This window comes from Sus scrofa, chromosome 8 (genome assembly GCF_054392235.1).
Source record: "Sus scrofa isolate SSC_HxYL_T2T_F1_AM1 chromosome 8, Sscrofa_HxYL_maternal_Yorkshire_Landrace_v2.0, whole genome shotgun sequence".
In the NCBI taxonomy this organism is placed as follows: Eukaryota; Metazoa; Chordata; class Mammalia; order Artiodactyla; family Suidae; genus Sus; species Sus scrofa.
In genome coordinates, this window is record NC_139390.1 from 2,317,611 (window position 1) to 2,338,024 (window position 20,414).

General features: G+C 60.0%; 1 long non-coding RNA gene across 1 annotated transcript; it reads right to left on the reverse strand.

Moving 5' to 3' along the window:
* Positions 1-2,228: 2,228 nt before the first annotated feature.
* On the reverse strand, positions 2,229-12,838 carry LOC110262046 (uncharacterized). The gene is made up of 8 exons (XR_014813577.1): positions 12,715-12,838; positions 10,534-12,426; positions 9,653-10,486; positions 7,032-7,227; positions 4,603-5,568; positions 3,528-3,867; positions 3,087-3,231; positions 2,229-2,493 (listed from the first exon to the last, which is right to left on the reverse strand). It is a non-coding gene; the product is annotated as an uncharacterized LOC110262046 (long non-coding RNA).
* Positions 12,839-20,414: the final 7,576 nt, after the last annotated feature.

Sequence of the window (20,414 nt, forward strand, 5' to 3'; positions counted from 1 at the left end):
CCCTCTTTGACCAGGGCCAGCTTTGGTCATGGGGCAGAAAGACCTTGGGGTCCGAGGTGTCGTGCTGCCTACGGGAGGGAAGGCCACTACTGGCTAGTCTGGGGACCGTGCGACAGGGGGCGTCCTGTGAACGAGACTTTGAAGGGTGGGGAGCATCATGGGCCGAGGGCTGTGAGAAGGCAAGGCAAGGACCGGCTTCCAGGTGGCGGGGGCAGCACAGGCAAAGGCCCGGGGGCGAGGGGCTGGGTGGAGAATCGGGGTGCGCCTGTGTAGGCTGCAGCGCATGCTCCTCATGGGCGGACGGCTGGACCTGAGGCCTCCTGAAGAGAAGTCGTTAGGGGGCCGTGGGCCCCGAGGGACGAGGCTCAGCAGAGCCCGCTGGTGGGGGTGGGGGCGGCGGATGGAAGGACGCTCTGGTTTGGTGCATCGTCCCCCCCGCTGGCAGATCCTGAGGATGCGCCTTGCCCCACCTGGATCACAGGTAAGTTGTGAGCAGCCCTCGGGGGTCGCCAGGGAGGGAGCTGCGTGCAGCGGGTAGACGCTGGTGGGACCAGAGCCCGGGTGGAGGGCCAGCCCGCTCCCCGGCTGCTCACAGCTTTCGCTCTGCCTGGGGTGCCCTCTCCACCCGGCCACCCCTGCGGGCTTTAAGGGTCCAGAGCAAGCATCCCTTTGCAGAGGTTAGCGCCAGTCATGGAAATGCCGCGTAAGGAACCCGCGGCTTACAACACACAGCCTTCACCTCCGGCTCACGGACCCCGCTAAGCTTGGGAGTGGCTGCTCTGAGCTGACGCCACTGGAGCGCCAGGCCGTGGGCTCACATCAGCTCTGCCCCGCATCCCCATCGGCCCAGGGTGCCCTCCTCACAGGGGGAGGTGGGAGCTCCGGGTGGACGACGAGCAGCAGTGTGGTGGCCTCACAGGGCTCAGGCTCTGGACACAGGCACGGTCCCCTCCGGCTCCTTCCATCTGCCGGGCAGTGGGGGAGGGGACCTGGCCACACAGTCATCTGTGTTCCACCCGCCTCCTCTAGAAAGGCTCCCTGGGTCCCCAAGATGCTGGCAGGCACCCCCTCCGATCCTGCGCCCCACCCCATCACAGCCCCACATGGTGCCGTCACGGCCGTCTGTCTGTCTAGGTGCGGGGGCTCCCGAGGGCAGGGCGGCCTTGATTCCCGTTGACTCTGAATGTCAGCGCAGGGGACGCCCCTCGTGAGGCCTGAGGAAAGAGGGAGAGAGTCGGGGCTGGCGAGGACCTGCCCCCAGAGCCGGATGGAGCCAGGCCCAGCTTCGGGGGGCGGTCACGTGGGGAAATGCCTGGCAGACCCCTCCTCGTTCTGTGCTGCCTCTAGCCCTCAGGCTCCCTGACAAGCCCAGAGGCGCAGGCAGCAGTGGGGAAGGGGGCAGGGAGGTACCCAGGGCGCAACCAGGCACCGGAGCACCTGCGGAAGGAGTGGCCTCGAATGCCAAGCTGCCCCCACCCAGCTCCGCAGCACAAAGGGACCGGCTTTCATCACGAGAAGTGGGGGCCTGGATTGCAACACCTCCAAACGCCTTTAAAGGGAGTAATTGCTTGCCTGAAATTATTTTAGGAGGTTTAACTAAGCCGCATGGGTGCTTTTTAAGAATACCTCTTGAGCTTGAAATTCTGCCCACGGACCCCAGGAGCGGGGGCCCTGAGTGGTGCCTGGGGGCCTGGGTCCCTCCAGGGTCTGTGCACACTCAGCCCAGCCGCGCCCCACCAGGGGGTCTCAGGAGGGGCTTATGGCAATGAAGCCAGCCCTGCCCAGGGAGGCAGAGGCCTTTGTTACCAAGGAAACGGCCTCCTTTGCACTTGGAGAGGAAGCTGGGCCCCTCCCGGCAGGATGGGGTAGCTGAGGGCGCAGAGCTGGTGGGATGAAGGAGAGGCGGGGGTCGGCGGCGGCGGTCGTCTCTTATCTGGCGCTTTTCTGAGCCCCCATTTCCTCATCGATTAGGCGGGGAAAGGCCCTTCCTCACTGGGTTCTTGCGGGGATGACATAAGAGAACGCACGAGAAACGCCCGACACAGGACCGGCGCCAGGCTCCCCTGCAGGATCCCCGCGCGCTCGCTGGCCTGGGATGGCTCCTCTTCCGACCGGAGGAAGTGGCCACATCCGCGGAGGTGCCATCAGGGCAAAGAGGCACACGTGAGCCAGCACGGCCACCTCAGGATGCGTCAGCCGACGCGTGTGGGCAGACGCTCCAAGAAGGCTTCTAGGTAACAATTTATTTTTAAAGAAGCAACCCCAAAACAATTAAATGCAATTTATGAAATGGTAGGAAGAGATGAGCAATGAGCACAATTAGTGAAAGCTATTTAAAACGTGTCACAACCACAATGTGTCAGCTCAGGCTGGCGTCCTCGTGTTTGGACTTCTTGCTGGAAAAGGCGTTTTGAAGAAAAATGACGGCTCTGGGTCCAGCCGTCTGCCTGGGGCTGTGTGAGTGGACGCCTGGCTGCTGGTCCTGCTGGGGGCCTGGAAGGCGGGACTGTGCACTGGGGGCCCCGGCCTCAGTCGGCACATCCAGGGGCCCCCGCCCAGCACCCCATCTTCTCTCCCCACCCGCCAGGCCCTCAGCAAGGACCACAGTGACTAAGGGAGACGAGGCGGGCGGGGCCCCAGGGCTAGCACATCCAAGCTCAGAGCTGAGCCGGGCCCCCACTCCCACTCTACAGAGGGGAAGCTGAGGCTCGTCGCGGCCGAGCGGTAAGCGGCACAGACATGCTTCCGGCTGGGGAAGCAAGTGCCAGGCCCACAGTGTAACCATCAGTCGTCCTACTTGGCTGAAAGTGGCACCCTTGCCCCCGCCCCATCCAGGCCAGATCTCCCCGTCCAGGTGGACATGGCCATGGGGGGCGGCCGTGGGGGAAGGTGGGTCTCAGGGCTGTGTCTGAACAGCCCGCAGGCCTGGGGCAGCCCCCCGATCCCCCGACGCCGCCCCTGCGGGACCCGGAGAAGTGAAGACACGCCTTTCCTTAGCTCCTGGACCCCCGGATTCAACGAGGACCAGAGAGGGCGGACCTAGTCTGGGCGCACAGCCTCCACTTCCTCACCACGGCCTCGCTCACCTGACTCCCTCCGAGGGCAGAGTCCAGTGGGCATAAAACCCAGCCAGGCAGGCTGTGCAGACCAGTCAACCTTCTCCCCAGTCACGCCGCAGTTTCAATCACATTTAAACCTCAGCCCACGGCCCAGCTGATGTGGCTTTCACGTCTTTTTTCCCAGGGAATTAAAAAGGTTATAACGATGCCAAGCGGGGAGGCTCCCATAGCACGTGACGCGGGGGCGACTTCTCCCCCGCGAGCCCCCACCCAGGCCTCCGGAGGCCGCTCAGAACCGCTCCTGCTGCCATCCCCCGCTGGTCCAGGGCCTCAGACCCCCACCTTCCCCCGTCAAGCCAGAGGAGGGTCTCCGGGGATGGGCTGCACTCGGGTCTGGGGGGAGCCTTGAGCCAGGGTGCCCATGGCTTGTCCGCAGTGGGGCCACCGCCGCCCGCTCTCCAGACTCACCCTACAGGGTCCCCGCGCCCCTGTCGTCAAGCCACTGGTGGCCTCCGAGCTAGCTGGGGTCTCAGCCGGCCTCAGCGACCTCGCCTTCCCTGCATTTGCACTTCTGACCGTATGAGTCGAGCCCCGATATGGCTTTTTGCCAATCATTTGTGACCTGAAGACAAGAGGACCTGACTCCAGTCACTGGAGTCTCGTCCCCTCCCACCCCAGTCACGGCTGTGAGGGACCCCGCCTCTGCCACGTCCACGGCCGCGGCCGTGCAGCTGGGTGCCGTGAAGGTGATTCTCGTGTCCGTTGTCTTCTTTCGTTTTCCCACATTTCGGCAGCGGGAGCGGTTTATCTTTGTAAAGAGAAAAGGAAAAACCAGACGCTGCCTTCCGCTGGCAGCGGGTCCCGAGGAGGCTGATGGGGGTCTGTGCACGTCTCCCGCAGCCCTGAGCACAGTTCCCAGGGCTCCGCTCGCTGACCGGGGCTCTCAGGGCCCAGCCCCTGTGTGGGGTTGACCCCCAGCCCAGGCACAGCAGCCTCTCCTCTCCTCCCCCCGGCTCCAGCCCCCTGGCCTGTGGCTGGTCAGCAAGTCGGTGGGGGGAGCAGCCCTCCCACTTGGCCCACCACTCCCAGCTGCAACCGGACAGCCGGGCTCCCCCGGTGGGTGTGGGGACACCTGCAACCCAGCTAACACCTGCACCCAGTGGCAGCTGCCTCTCCATCCCCAGGGAGGTGGGGCAGTCGAGGCTGCTTCTCTCCAGTGAGCTTATGGCACAAGTCTGGTCGACCCCCTAGTACCGCCCTGATGCCTGGGACATACGCAGTGCATGCTGGCCTTGCCCCCACCCCCAGCCTGCCCTGCCCGGTGAACCTGCATCCTTCTTCTGAATTAGCCCAGATGTAGCATCCTGCCTCTGGCAGGGGTCCCCTCACTTCCCACGGCGGGGGCGGGGGGTGGGTGCGGGCCTGAATCACCTGAGGCCCCACACCGGACTGGCTTCAAGGTCACAGTCCCAGTGTCCTTGGAAATGGGTGCCCTCCCTCTCCCTGCCTCCGCTCCAGCCTTGGCACTTGGCGCACACCTTACCTGGTATTCCTGCCCCCCGGCAGAAGGTTAGAACTCGGGAAAACTTCACGGGAGAAGTTTTGTGACACCCCCCCCGCCCCAAAAAAGAACTCCTCTGGGCAGAAGCCCCTCCCTGCTCTGCCTCTCCTGGCAGGGCGCCGCCTGCTTCCTTCTTCGCCTGCGCTTCCGGGGGACAGGACCGTGTCGGTCTCTGCTGTGTAGACAGAGGCGGATGTTCTTGCCATCGTCATTGCCCCGGGGGCCTGGGTCGGGGTGGGGGCCAGCAGGTGGAGCGTTGGTGTGCTTCCCCCACCAGGTCCGGGACCCCCGGAGGAGACGCAGGGGTTCCCAGGGTCACCTGGGAAAGCTTTTGTTTCACTGGGTCTTCAGCTGACTCCCTGGAGGCAAAGCAAGCATTTCCGTGATGGAGCCTAACAGGCTGGCTTCGTGCGTATTCATTCGCTCATTCTTTCACTCTGTCGGGACGCTGCCAGTCACTCCCTGGCACTCACTGCCACCCCCTGAGTCAGGGACTGGTGAGGAAAGCATGGGCCCTGCTCCCTCCCGAGACCATAGAACCATCTCTGGCTCCCAGTTCTTTGACACTTCCCGGCAGTCAGTGGCGGAGAAGACCTGCCTGTTGGTGGATCCTGTCTCTGGCATATTCCAAGAGCGATTTCACCTGATCTAAAGCTTTGGCTTTGGTGAAATCGATTTCAAAGGAGAAGGAACTAATATTTCATTAAAGCCACTTAAAAATTGATCATCCAATTTCCACGAGACCTCAGAGGGGGAGGTGCCAACAGTCGTTTGGGCTGAATTTCGGTCCTTGTTGCTCCAGGTTTAGCGTCAACGCCAGGTTAACAGCCACTCCGAACCGCCACTGGCGCACTGGGCAGCTGATGAATAGTTGAAGCTTTGGGATTCCAGCGTGTGGTCTTTCGCTTCCACCGAGGCTGTGCCAACATGCTTCCTGCTGGCTTCCTCCTTGTAAAGCAAAAGGCTCAATTACGGATATGCCCTGAAAGCTTGGGTCCGGGGCGGGGGGCAGCCTGGGGCCTCGACACAGCCCCCAAGGCCATGTGCTGTCCCCCTGCGCCCACCTCCTTGCACACTGCCAACCCTGCTAAATGCTGGGGTTCTTTCCCTCCCTCCACATCGGGTGCTGGGAGTCCCCCCACCCGCCGCTGGGGTGGACCCCAAAGACCAGAAGGCACACAGCCCCTCCTCCCAGCAGGAAACAGGGGGGAGGTCGGGGACCTGGTCCTGTGGGCCCTTGGCACCCCCAACCCTCTGCTCCCTGACCCTGGCTTGGTCCTGGGTACCAGAGGCCTGCATTCCCAAGGCGGGGTGGGACACTCACACGACAGCAGCCTCAGCCCAGACCCTCCAGTGTGTCTGGGGCTTCATGCCCCCCTCACCCGCTGCTCCCGTGAACCCAAGACCCCCCATCTCCCTCTAGCTCGGCTTCCTGGGGTTTGAGACATGCTCAGTGGCTTTTTCATCTTCATCTGGGCTGATGCTGGAGTTCCGGGCAGGGCGGGGCGTTTGAAAGTGTACCCCCCACAGGTGCTGAAGGCGGTGGGGGGGAGATCTCTGTCACACCAGCCTCAGCCCTGGGTTCTCACCCGCCTCCCCTCCCCCAGCCACGCAGCAGAGAGGAGGTCACAAGCTTTGGGCCACAGCCCACCTGCAGCAGGACCCCGGGGCCGCCCCTGTGACCCCACCCGAGACCGTCCACAGTCCAGGCTGGGGCAGGGGAGGGGTGAGGGCTGGGGTCCCGAGACAGAACACCCAGGGGGCCCACAACCCCTTCACCCAGAAGAAGGGAGCCCTGGGGGCCTGTGGGCGGGCCAGGAGCATGACAGAGCCGGCTGTCCCTGGACCAGCTCTTCCCAGGCAGCTGCACTCGGTCAGGGACAAGGTCACGCGGTCACTGGCCTCCTCCGGCAGCTCCCGTGCCTTCTCCGCCCTCTGTAACGAGGTCCGGCTCACCGCCAGCTCGCCCAGCCAAACTCCCGCCTTCCACTTGGGGGAGGAGGCCATCACCAGTCAGAAACCAAATCCTCGCGTGGCATGGCTTTCTCGTGCATGGCTGCTGCCCTGGCCCACCCCCATCACAGCATGGCTGGTACTGGCCTGTCCCTGTGACCACCTGGCACTGACAGGGACGGGGATGGGGGCTTTCAGAGGATCTGGGGTCAGCAGAGCAGGCCCTGCAAGAAGCCAGTTCTCTATTCAGAGGCGGGTGCCACCCGGGCGACACCATCCTGTCTCCCCTGGGCTGCAGCGGGATGGGAAACAAGGAGAGCGTGTTTCTGGAGGCTGGACCGGCCGCCCCATGAGAGGGGCCCCACCGGGAGACTGTGCTGACCAACTGTCAGAGCGGGTGCCAGTGGACACAAAGGCAGGGCTGGGCGGGGCCACCTGCTGGGGGCGGGGGGACACACCTGGTCCGAAGGAGCAGCAGTGCTCAGAGCCATGGGAGCCGGGGTCCCCTCCAAAGGACCCAGGGCCCTGGCTGAGTGCAATTCCCAGCTGCCCCAGCGCAGCAGAGAGCGCGAAGTTCGTTCGCCTCCAACACCTCCTTACGCTTCCTTGCTGTGCGTCTCGGGCCAGCTTTTGAACCTCTCTGGGCCTCTGCTCCTGTGAAATCGGGAAGGTCACAGAATCTAGCCCAGAGGGGTGGTTTGAAGGCCATTTTAGTTACCGATGTCAAGCAGCCCTGGTTTAGAGTGAATTCTCCACGGAGGTTAACCGGGGTCTCAAAGACAGCGCCGCCTGTGGTTTACTGTGGGGAGGCTTGTCAAGAGCCCGCCTGGGGCAGGGTGCACAGTAGGTGTTCAGGATTTGTTTGGTGTTCACCTGCCTCCGCGGGGGACCCCCACCCACCCCGGGAGATAGCTGCTCCCCTGGGAGGGTCCCTAGGCAGGGTCTCTGGGCAGAGATGGGGAGGCAGGCTGGGGTTCCCGGTCCGGAATGGAGCTCGAAGGATCAGGGTCCCCCCTCGGGCGAGGCTGGTTCTGGGGAGGGCCCGGCTGAAGCCGGGGCCAGGGCTTCTGACACCTGCGACCCCCACCCGCCTGGGGGGCGGATCTCTGGGTACACAAGGCCGCGTTCGATCGAGTCGGGCTTGGCGGGGCCTGGGGACCACAGGGACCACGACAACCAGAGCCCCAGGGTTAGCAGTGGAGGCGGGCCAGGGGTCCCTCGAGCCTCACTCTGCCTCCTTTCCCTTGTCTTGAGTCATGCTTCAGACTCGGGGTGGACGAGTGACCCCAGGCTCGGGGCGGCTCTGTGCAGGGGAGCCCCCGGGCCCACGAGAAGGACTTCTGTTTCCTCCCCGGGGCGCTCCCCTTCACTGAAGAAAATAAAGACAAGCACAATTTGAAGAGTAAAATGTTTGCTCTTCCTAAAAGCTGCAAAAGTATAACTTCGTGGAAGGAATCTGCCAGTTAAGTACTTCGGTGGCTCCGCGGAGATCTCACCTGGTTGTGAACAGCCCGGAGCGGGAGGGCTGTCTCGGGGGCGGGGGGAGTGGGCTCCCGATCCAGACGCCAGAGGGAGGTGGCGGGAATGCAACCTACCTGAAAGCCGCCCAGGGCGGAGCAGCATCCGCTCTAACTGGGGCCAGTGGGGTCTTCAGGACCCCAAGTCTCCAGATGAAAATCACCCCCATCCTTGGCCCCCCGGGCAGATTTAAGACAAACCTGCTGGTAGAGACGCTGGTGGAACAGGGATCTGGGTTCCAATCCAGTGGGTTCAAGTCCACTGCAAGCAGTGCCTGCAAAGTGGGTTCCTTCCCTGCCCGAAGGCGGACGGGAGGGGCCGTGCACACCCCAAGGGGCTTTAGAAATCAGATGAGATGAGGTGTTTGGGGCACTGGCCATGAGATGACCGCTGTCCCAGCTTGCAGCCACACCCGAGACCTCCTGTGGGCAGGGGGCCTGTTTCCATGGCACAGACCCCTGAGTGGGCATGGGGGGGGTTGGGGGAACCATGCCCATCATTTACCTGTTGTGTGCCAGGCTCTGCTTGGTGCCCACCACAGGCAGGGCCCTGGAGACCTGGGTGGTCACAGGAAAGATGGGGAGAGGCTGTGACCCCACAGGGACGGGGGCGCCAAGGACAGGCCCACCAGGGCCTCTTGGCTACCAACGCTGAGGCCAAAAAAAAGCCTGGGATTTTCTGGCCTGTGTCACTGCTGAGGATCTGGAGACAGGCTCAGCAGGGTCCAGTACTTTCTATCCATACAGGCTGCTGTCCAGGTAGGGCACATGTGACAGTCACCCTGTCACTGTAGTCAGCAGCCCTGAGGCTCTGAAAGACATCCCAGGAAAATTCCGATTGGCTCCGCTTGGGCCAATCACCTTTGGGGGTTGGGGGTAAAGGCTGGGCCATGTGTCCACCCAGAGATGGGGGCCAGGGGATTAGTCACCCCCAAAACCAGGAAAGCAGAGGCTGGTGACCAGAAAAGAGAGCAAGGGCCGCAAACATAATGTCCACTCAAGGCTCCCCCACTGGAACTTGGGCCACTTCTGGAAGCTCAGCTGTGTCGGGGGCGGGAAAGGACAGAATAAACATTCACCCCATTCTCGAGTAGAGATGTGGGGGTCCCGCCCTTAGGTTTCCATGACACATGGCCCCGACTCCCCCCTTGGCTGAAGTGAAGGGTGGGCCTTGGAAAGACCAGGTGCCCAGGGCACAAGCTCAATTCCCTAGAAATTAATCGGCTGGCACATGGCTAACCAGCGGGCACATGGCTTTTGAGCACCGCCCTGAGCTCTTAGAAGCCGGGGTTGGGGGGCAAGTGCCCCTGGGGAGTCCCCCGTCCCCCTGGAGGGGAAGGTCCAGCCGTGGGCAGATAGCAAAGACGAGGCAGCTGGAGGCGGGACCAGGGCAGGCTCAGGAGGGGAGACATGGCAGGTGCCTCTTAAGTGGGGGAGCCAGCGGTCGGCCTAGGCATTGGGTTTGACTTGGGATCTGGGGTGTGGTTGTGACCGGCTCCCCCCACCCCCAGCCCCCGTTGTGCTTGGCCGGTCCAGTCAGCTGAGACGTGGTCAGCACCCACCTGGCCGCAGGCTCCGTGGGAGGGTCCGGGCAGGAGAAAACCAGAGCTTCTTGATGAGCCCGTGCTCTGGGGGCGAGACAGACAGAAGCCAAAGAACCAAGTCAACAGAATGAACAAGATCATGACAGGTTGGTGCCCTGGAGGTGCCGTCGTGACGCAGCGGAAACGAATCCGACGCGGAGCCGTGGGGTCGCAGGTTCGATCCTGGCCTCACTCAGCAGGTTAAGGATCCGGCGTTGCTGCAGCTCTGCTGCAGGCTGGCAGTCATAGCTCCGATTCGACCCCTGTGCCTCGGGGGTGGCCCCCAAAAAGCAGAAACAACAACAGCAGCAACAAAAGCAAATTGGTGCCCCGTTCTGTGAACCCCGCTTCTGCTTCTGCCAGCGGCCTGTTTATATTTACACGGTCAAAGCTGTTGTTAAATGAATACATTAATTAGAAATAAAATAAGTCAGTGTCAGAGAAGAGCGTGTAGATTGTTCCCACGGTGTGAACAACATTCAGGGCTGACCTAGGCCTGCGCTGAGAGGACAGCCCTCCCACAGGCCCTTTGTCACAGCCCCCGTGTTTCCAAGGAGACTTCTGGAACCTCAGGGCAAGTGCACTCGACAAACCCGCCCTTCCAGTCACAGCCGCTACCTGCTCAAGGTCACTTTATGCAACAGTTGTTCCAACCCTCTCGTAGAGCCTTTTTGTTTTCCTGGAGCTTTTGATGATATTTATTTTTATTTTCTTAAAATTCATTTATTTACGTATTGCTTTTTAGGGTTGCATCGGCGGCATATGGAAGTTCCAGGCCAGGGGGCGTATTCGAGCTCCAGCTGCCAGCCTACACTGCAGCCACAGCCACAGCCACGCCAGACCCGAGCCGTGGCTGTGACCTACACCACAGCTTGTGGCAACGCCGGAGTTTTAACCCACCGGGCGGGACCTGGGATTGAACCCCAGTCCTGCTGAATGCTGGCCACGCCCCTGAGCCACAGCGGGAGTTCCGACATTTCTCTTTAGATGCGAGCTTCGATATATCATCACTTCCTCCCTCGGAATGGCTGCCTCTGTGTTAATGAGCATCCTGCCTTTTCTGGAGACACCCCCCGCCCTGTCTTGACGGCTGCCATGGGGACGGCGGCCGCCTGGCCTGCTCCCAGCTGCCCTGGGCCTCCCGTCCCCTCGCAGAGCCATGCTCCCCGATTCTCAGCTTCCATGGCCTCCTCTGTTTTGGTTGAGCTCCCTGCTTTTGCTGGAGCACAGCCTTGAGTAACTCTCTCATAGCAGATGCATGAAAAAGAACCCCCGCCCTTGCACCCGGGAAAGGGTCCGAGCTCCTTCAACAGCCTCTGTTTCCTCCAAGGTCTGGTTTCCCTCGCAGGCTGTTGGTCAGGTGCCTGGGGATCCTGGCAACGGCTTCCCGTTTAGGAGCGAGCCCCTGAGTGGCCGCCGTGAGCTTCCTCTGCTGTCATCTGGAGCAGAGGAGCCATGGTCCCCCGGACAACTAGCTTTGGGGGACGAGCAGGACACCCTTTCGGGACTGGCTTTCCAAGAGCTGGAGCCTGAAAGGCTTTTGGGGGGAAGACCGTGTCCACAGGAAGTTCATTTTTGTGGTGGGACCTCTCCCCGAGGCAGTGTTTTATTACCTGGGGGTGAGGTGGCAGCCGGCGTGTAAGGGAGGGCCTGGGTGTGGCCATGGACACTGGGCCCCTGGGCACTCTGCTGGGCAGGTGGGCTCCTCCCTGCGCTGCGGCCCCCCTTGCAGATTTCAGGCTCCGGAGCCCCCTCTGTCTCATCCATCCACCCGCTCGCATCCCTTTCATGGTCCTGACGTTTGTTGAAACCTCCCTTTGCTGGCTGAGCTGAGTCCCTCCTAAGCTCTTTCCTCCCGAGGGCTTGTCGTGTCACTGTAGGTCCGAGGGCCCCAGGCAGGGATGCGAGAGGCAAGCCCCGAGCCTGCCCTGCCCTCTGGAGCAGGACACCCCCGAGGCTTGATGAGCAGGGGGAGGCCTGAGGAGGCTGGCCCTGGAGGGGGTGGCAAAGCCCCGTGGAGGCCCCCAGAGAAGAGTCTGGATAAGGCGACTCTCCGGGGAACGTGGAAATGGGCTTCTCCGGTGTCCAGGGCCCGAGGACGAGGCTGACCAGCCTCACTTTCTGCTGCCCGGGGCGGGTGAGCCTGGGCGTAAACAGGCAGAGAAGACAGCGGAGGATGAAGGTGGCAGGTGTTCCCAGCCAGAGGCTCCATGTGGACCCTCAGGGGAGGGGACATGGACAGCCAGGAGCAGGGCAGGGCCGCCCCAGCAGGTGATGGCGAGCGTGAAGAAGGGGGTGTCTGCAGGGAGGCAAAGGAAACTAGCCGCGGACAGGGAGGCCCCCGGGGCTGGCAGCCAGGGAGCCAGGACCACCCAGGCCTGAGAGCCGAGACAGGAGCGTGGCCAGATCCCAGAGGGACGGCCGTGGCTCTAGCTGAGGGTCAGGACTGCCCCAGAGAAGCTGCGTCCTGGTCAACCCCGCTGGGCAGCAGTGAGCAGGGAACGACACCCTATCTTTCTCATCCTGTCCTAGCCTCTCTGGGGAGCAGGGCGGCTTCTATGGGACAAACACAGAGAGGAGCTGGAGGCAAGGGGTCCCTAGATATGGCCACACGGGTCAGAGGGCACAGGCGGGAGGGAGTCGGCGTGCCGGGGGGTACAACCAGCTGCAGCTGGAGCCCTGCTCCCCGGGCCGCAGCAGTCAACTCGACGAGAAATGTGCCCAGCCCCTGCGAAGGAAACGGCACAGCTCTCCTGCAAGACACGAGAAAAGCCCAGAATAGAAAGGTTAGGACGTTCCAACAGCTTCAAGATGTCAGTTCTCCCTAATTTAGGGTATAAATTTAATGGGATCCTAATAAAAATTCCAATGAGCATTTTTTCACGAAGCTGGAGTTGATATTAAAGTTCCTATGGAAAAATAAACAGGCCAGAATAGCTAGGGGAGCGGCGAGGGGGAAGGGCTGAGGGGCGGGCGTTACAACAGCCGTACAGACCCCTCCTGACGGCCGCGCCGGGACAACGCGGCGAGCGCCGACCTACCAGCCACGGAGCCACGAAGACACAGAGCCAGCGGGGAGAGGAGCTGGCGTGTGGTGGAGGATGTAGTTCAATTCCCCGCAGCGGTCATATGATCTGCCAAGTAAAACGGCGCTGGGACAAGTCCATCATTGCTTGGAAAAAAAGATAAAATTAGATCCATTTCTCAAGCCAGGCACAAGACTAAACTCATGAGACCAGGGATCTAAACATACGAAGCTGAAATATCCAAACCCCAGAAGCAAACGCAGGTGAATCCTTCTAGAAGCAGCGTGTAGAGAGAGGCTTTCGAGCTGCGGGTAAAAACCCAGAGCTGATAAAGAAAATACTGATGAATTGTCCACACACACACACACACACACACGCACACACACACAATTTGCATGAAAAAATAAGCAAAGTAAACGACAAACTAAGAAAAAGCACTTACTTCACTGATAAAAGGTGAATGGCTTTCATATACAAGGAACTTTTTAAAAGTCGAGAAACAAAAGCGCAAAAATCATGGAGAAAAATGAGCAAAGGGCAAGAAAAACAGTTTCCCCAAAAGGTTGCAAAAATGGTCCTTGGATACATGAGAAGGCATTAACTTTGCTCATATAAGAGAGATGCTGAGGGAGGCCAGGCTGAGGTGCCATTTCTCCTCCATCCGACTGGCAAAAATTCAGAAGTTTGACACGGTGCTCTGCCGGTGAAGCTGTGGACAAACAGACAGGCTCAGGCACCCCTGGTGGCAATGCAGATTGGTGTCCCCTTATGGGTGAACAACACCCCACAAAATCTACGGGTGCATTTACCCTTGGACCCCACAACCCCACCTCTAGGAGGTACCGCGAAGATACGGCTCCAAGGACACAAAATGCAGAGGAACGACACATACATTCCGGCGCTGTGTGGAAAAGAGTGACAGCGGCAGGTGCGCGGGGCGGGGACCAAGCTTCAGCTCACCGCGGGGGCGGGGCCGGGAGGCCAAGGCGCGCGGTCTCCGCCGGGCACTGCGGGGAGATTTCTAGGGCACATTATTGAGTGAAATACTCCAAGTACAAAACAGCACACATGTGTGCTGCCCTGTGTGTAATAAAGGGCACAGCCAAACGTACACAGACTGCCTGCGGGTGGGAAGCTACTCAGGCAAATAAGGAGCCAATGAGAAGCCGCCCGGCAGGTGCGGGGCAGGGGGTGTTGGGGGAGGGGGGAGCAAGCAGGAAGCGGCGGCGAGGAGGGGGTTCCGCTCCTCTGGGGACCCTTTCCGAGCAGTTGGTCTTTGGAAGCAGATTCGTGTTGGGCACATTCAAGGCCCCTCAGTTAATGAGGAGGGAAAGGGGACAATGAAATTGAAAGCAACCTGGATAGAACCAAACTACACTGTCGTTCAAAGGATGCGGGCACTTTATAAACAGAAAAGGAAACCAGACCGAATCCAGGTGACTCTGTGGTCTCGCTGGGCCAGGGGTGGCCGGGGAAAATCAGGAACGTCGGAACAGCCCCCTGTGCAGCCATCATGCAGGGGTCCAGGCAGCCCTGGAGAGGCCGAGGGCACATCCCCTGTGGCCCTGGGGGAAGAAGAGAACAGAGGACCAGGGGAACAGGGAGGACCCGGCAGGCGCTGGTGGGAGGGAGCGAGTCTGGGTTATCAGTGTGAGCTCGCCGTCTCTAAACGTGCCTCTGCAGTGCATGTGCTCGTACGCGTGTGCAAACTCGTCTGCAGTGCACGTACACGCCTGCACGTGCATACACAGTTCCCGAATCTGTCCGCGACAGGTCTGAGAGCCCTCGCCTGTGGCGCCCAGCACCCAGACCTTCGTTTCCAAGACGTCTTCCACTGAAAGGACCCAGGCTTCTCAAGACATGGCTGGTTTTAGGGCTGGGGCAGCAGGGAAAACATACAGTGAGACTGGAACATCTGCTCCGCCAGAAAGTAAGGAGGTACTGAAAACACATGGTAGGATGTCACAAAGCCCCAGGAGTGCAGTGGCCAACGTCTGGAGTGATTTGAGCATCAAAGTAATGAAGAACCCCAATGAAGTATAGCTGTTCATACTCAAGAAAGAGAGCGCTCCATCCATCCGTCTGTCCCTACAGTCCTACACACCGGCAAACCTGCACGATAGCTGATATATAGATGGACGGACAGGTGGACAGATGGAGGGATGATGGAAGAGACAGAAGAGCTGTGGCTTTACTAGGTCGCTGGATGCCAGCCTGTAAATGTGCATGAAGTACTGCGTTGGAAAATCAACATTTGGCAACTTACGAGTGGATCAGCAAGTCATTAATGGATGCTAAACCTGGGGGGAGGCTCGATGAGCAGCAGACTCTTTCCGCAGTGTCCTTCCCAGACCGTTTATTAGTTGCAAGGAAATAGACAGTATTTACACGGCAGGTAAATCGACAATTCCTCGACCAGCTCATCAAGACTCGCATCACTGGTGGGAGGCAGGTGGATGCCGTGGGCTCTGGAGGTGGAAGCTGGGAGGACGCACCCTCTATGCGGCACTGCAGCCAGAATCGAGACACGTGGAAACATCAGACAAACCCCAAGGAGCACCACTCTATTAAAACCCCCCACTGTAGTCTTCAAAAATGTCAGTGACATAAACGACAAAGAAAGACTATGGAAATGTACCAGATGAGAAGGAAACTAAAGAGGCAGACGGATAAACACGCTCCCGAGCCTGGGCTAGAGAGAGAGGGCGAGAAAGACGGCATCAGGTCAATCAGCAAAATGGGAATTTGAGTGGCAGATTTGATAAAGGTATCAGGGCAGTGTTGATAACGGCACGGATGCTATATGAGAACGTCTCTGCTCCTCAAGAGTGAAGGGCCATGATACCTGCAGCTCAAACAGTTCAGAGAAAACCACACGATCATAGGGGGAGAGAGAAGCTGGGGGGGGAAAGAGGGAGAGGGGGGAGGCGGAGTTGGGGGGGACAGGAAGGGGGGGAGGTGGAAGGGGAGGAGGGGGAAAGGGGAAAGGGGAGGGGAGGGGAGGGGAGGGGAGGGGGAGGGGGTGGGGGGGAGGGGGAGGGGAGGAGGAGGGGGAGGGGAGGAGGAGGGGGAGGGGAGGGAGCGAGGAAACCAGTGATGACATAAACCGGGTAGGACGTTAGCAGCAGTGGAATCCAGGTAAATGGTGTGTGTTGTTCTTTGTGCTGTTTTTACTTCCCCAACTTTTCTGCAGTTTGAGATTATTTCCAATTCAAACAACCACCACAGGGTCCAGGTGGGGCTCCCAGACACGGCTTAGATGTAAATGGTTGATGTTTGCAGCCACCCGTGCTCCCACCCAGCCGGCCGTTCCTGGAACCCTTGGGACAGACGATGCCATGCGCCCGCAGTAGTCAGAGGACAGCACGTGCAGGGTGACAAGAGCAATAGGTTACTGCAGCCACAACCGCGCTGCGTGTGCAGCCCTTACCCGTCTACAGAGCACCCACCAGCCCTGGGTGACCGTCACAGCCGTTCTGAGGTGCACTTAGACTCGGTGGGATCCGTGTTATATAAATTATGGCTCAATAAATCGTAAACGGTTTTGAAAAGGGGGGGTCGTAACATTTATTTCGCTGGGCTGTGATGAGGAAGGGGTGGAATCGGACAGGCATGGGCTTTGGGAATTCGGAGGCGCTCAGGGACAGCCGGGGTCCCTCAGTCCGCGGGGTCAGCGAGGGGCTTGTGAAATGCTGATTCTTGGGCTCCCGCCCTCAGATGTCGATTCGGGGGCTGGAGCCTCCACGTTGGCCGTCCTCCCTGGGGAGGCTGGGCCAGAGCCGAGCTGTGGGAAAGGCGGGCAGAGACGGGGCTGCTCCCTGGACAGGAGCCGGGCCAGCCCTCCAGATGCCTGCAGCCAAGCTCTGCCTTCCTCTCCGGCGAGGGCCGGGCACTGCCTCATCCCTTATTAGCAGGGTTCTGCCCTTGGCGTCCCGGGGGGGTGCCAGCTGTCAGAGCGTGTGTCCATGCCTGGAACACAGCGTCCTCCCCTGAAACACAGAAGGCCCTGCTCTTTTATTTTATTATTTTTAATTGTGGTAAAATACATATACGATTTACCATTTTTAGCCATGTTTTAAAAATTTGCTTTATTGACCTATAGCTGAATTACAATGTGTTAATTTCTGCTGTACAGCAAAGTGACTCAGTTATATATACATAAGTATTTTTCACATACTTTTCACTACGGGTCATCCCAGGATACGGCATAGCATAATTCCCTGTGCTGTACAGTAGGACTTTGCTGTTTTTCCATCCTGTGTCTAAAAATTTGCATCGGCTAAATCCCAACTCCCTGCCCCTCCCTCCCTGCTCCCCCTCCCCCTTTGGCAACCACAAGTCTGTTCTCTCTGAGAGTCTGTTTGGCAGATAAGGTCCTTTGTATCATAGTTTAGATTCCACAAATACGTGATATCATATGTTTATCTTTCTCCGTCTGACTCACTTCACTTAGTATGATCAGCTCTAGGCTCATCCATGTTGCCGCGAATGGCCTTATTTCATTCTTTTAAAATGCGTTCTGTGTAAACCGGCGATGATGGAAAAAATAAAAATCATTAATGAAAAAGTGCATTTTAGCCATGCCAAGGGTACAGTGCAGTGGCTTTAGGCACGTTCGTCTTGCTCAAAGAGCAAGATTTGCCCCCCTCCCAGGCTGTGGGGTTTTGCCCCGGGGCCCCAGCAAGCCGGCATAGCGCTGTACGAAGCGGGGTCCCTGGGCACCAAGGAACGAGGGGGCGTGGGAGCGCCAAGTGGCCTGCGTGCCTGGGGAGTGAGAGGATGGGTGGGGAGGTGGCCGGGGGGGGGGGGGTTTGCCCAGGCAGGGCCAGCGAACCCGAACCCTCAAGGAGGGAGAAAGACCAGCCACGCCAGCTCTGGCGGCTGGGACCGAGGGGAAAAAGCATCCCAGCGCCCTTAGCCTGTCATTGGAGAGAGCGGCCCTGGCCTTTTGGAGGGAAAGCGTTCCTTTCCCCGGGCTGCGTCTGTGTCCTCCTTACTCCAGGATGGACCCCAGCACCGCGGGGATGTCCCGTGTCGCCCCTTTGGCAGCTCGCCCATGAGCGCTTCTCAACATGGACTGCACTTTAATTTTGTCCGTCATCGCATTCCTTCCAAAGGCCTTTGCACAGCTCTCCTTCCTAATTCTGTCCCTCTCCCATCACGACCTGTTTCTGTGCTGTGGCTGCGGCGCCCTCTCCCATGTGGCTGAGAACATCTGTCTTGTTAGGTCTGTTCCGACTGTTCTGTTCTCAGAGCGAGTGTGTTACCTCTAGTTCACGGCATTGCCTTTCCTCAAAAGGCTGCTGAACTTTGGGATTATACAGGCTGCTGTTCGTGAAATAGCTAATCCGCAGGCACCTGCTGTGTAGCCCAGGGAGCTGGACTCAGCACTCTGAAATAACCTACATGGGAAAAGCAGCGGAACAGGAATAAATGTATGTTTACATATAACGGAATCACTCTGCTGGACCCCTGAAACCAACAAGCTTTGTAAATCAACTGTATTCCAACATGAAACAAACGGATGAAAGAAATAAAAAAAAAGAGATTCCCGACTCTTGGCCCCGCTGCGTCTCTCTCTGATGGTGACACACAGGCTGCACCCTCACTGCCCGCCCCGTGGAGGGTTGGGGGCCGTAACTGGGGCTGTGCCCCTTGGGGTTCTGGTGAGATGGAGGGCGGACTGGGTGTCCCAGTGCCCAGGGCTCCGGGGCAGAGGCTGGTCTCCTGAACGTGTGTCCGTATCCTCCCCAGAGCCTCCTCTGCCTCAGGGTCCCCACTCGGTCTGGCCACCGCCCACCTGGCGGCCAGCCCCGCCCTCTCTGCTGCAGGTGGGAGGAGGTGGGGGAGGGGGTAGGTGGATGGACAGGGTACCTGCTCTTCCTGAAATGCCCCATGAGCACTGTGGTGGGGGGGGGGGCAGCCCCCAGCTCCTGGCCTCCCACACCTGGCAGGTCAGGGACTTCCCTGTCCTTTGTGGCAAAACCCCCCAAAGAGCCAGGCGCTGGCCCCTCCTCCATCCATCCTGTCTGCTTCCACCATAGAGTTCTGGTCCTGGCCATGGGGCGCAGGATGTATGCACTTGGCTGAGAGAGCACTGCCCTTATCTGTGGGATTCGGAGCAGGGAGGCGGTGGTGTGTGCGCGCGTGTATGTGTGTGCGTGTGTGTGCACACAGGCTGTGCCTTGAAGCAGAAGTCCCTGGATGCCTACGGGAGGAAATCAGAGCAGGAATACCTTTGTGTGGGTCATTCTGCTCTGGCCCTGGGCTTCTTAAGAGAAAAACCCCCAACGGGTGTCTACACAGCTGTCCTAAGAGGTCGGTGTTTTGATTCCCACGAGGCCCACGATGACACAGTGGGGGAGAGCCCGTTCCCACAGGGCAGCGTCAGGACTAGAACCTGGTCTCAGCGCATGACCGGATGCCGTCTGGGCCCCAGCGCGTGGTCCAGTCTGCGTGGCCTCGGGGGCTGGCCTGTCCGCGTGGCCGTGGTTTCATTTCCTCGCAGCCCGGATCACGTCAAGTCAGCCCTCTTCACTGGACCAGCACGTCTGTCCTGGTCCACTTTGGGTGCTGTCACCGAAGGCAGGTGAGCGCAGGCTGGACACGGCTGGGCCGGGGAGTTGGTGCCTGGGTAGGAGGCTGGGTTCTGGGCCCCGGCGGCCCCTCCCAGGCCAGAGGGCTGGGCTGAGAGTGCGCGGACGCGGGCCTGCGTCTGGCAGCTCAGGGCCTCTGCACCTCTCTGCTGTCCCCCGGGGTCGCCTGAGCCCACCCTTGTGACCTGATTCGCTGTTCCTCCAGCCAGCTGCCTTTGAACCGTCCCTGGAAAGGACAGCTGAGAACGGGACGCACAGGGGACGCTCAGACCCCAGGGGCAGGAGAGCAGGCCCTGGCTGTGCCGATGGGACAGGAGGGTCACGCCCACCCCTCTCTCCTCCTGTCTGTCCCGGGGACTTGCTTGTGTGCCAGCCAACAGCACTGGTGACGAAAGAACAGGAGGTGAGTGAATAAGGAGCCTCAGCTGATCTCACCCCAAGCTGAGTGCCAGCTCTTCACACAGGCTCAGAGCAGCCGCCGCCGTGTCAGGACCCTGTCGGGGGAAGCAGGGGTCGAACCAGGAGCCCCCCGCCGCTGCTGCTGTGGGCACGGCTCCCCGTGGGCGCAGAGAGGCACAGCACCGTGCACGTGGGGGTACCCCTTTCCCTGAAATCCCACCTCCTGCTCAGACCTTCGTGTGACGGGCCCTCTGCTCCGTGATGGGCGTGTCCCCACACAACGGGAGACAGTCTCCGCCCTGTGACCCCAAGTCCTGCTCAGAGAGCCACCCAGGCCGCCCTCAAATAAGCCAAGGGCCATACCCACGGCCCAGACCCTTCCCTTGTCAGAGATGGCTTCCCACCAGTTCCGGGAGACTCTATGTACAAAACCCTGCTTTCTAGTTGGTAAGCACAACAGTTGCAATGACTGCCCTCTCCTTTTGCAAATTGTAGTCCTGGACGAAGGTCCAGGGCAGAGAACCCCCTGTTACTGGAAATGGGGCACAGCTGGAAAGGGGGCCACCCCTAAGCGGTCACGCAAGGTGCCCTTGAGGGGACCTGGAGCCAAACCATTGGTGGACGACCTGCTTCCTAGGAAGGAGCGGGTTCCCTCGCCAGGGATGGGAGCGAGCCAGCCCTGGGGCACGGCACACATGCACATGCACGCACAGATGGATG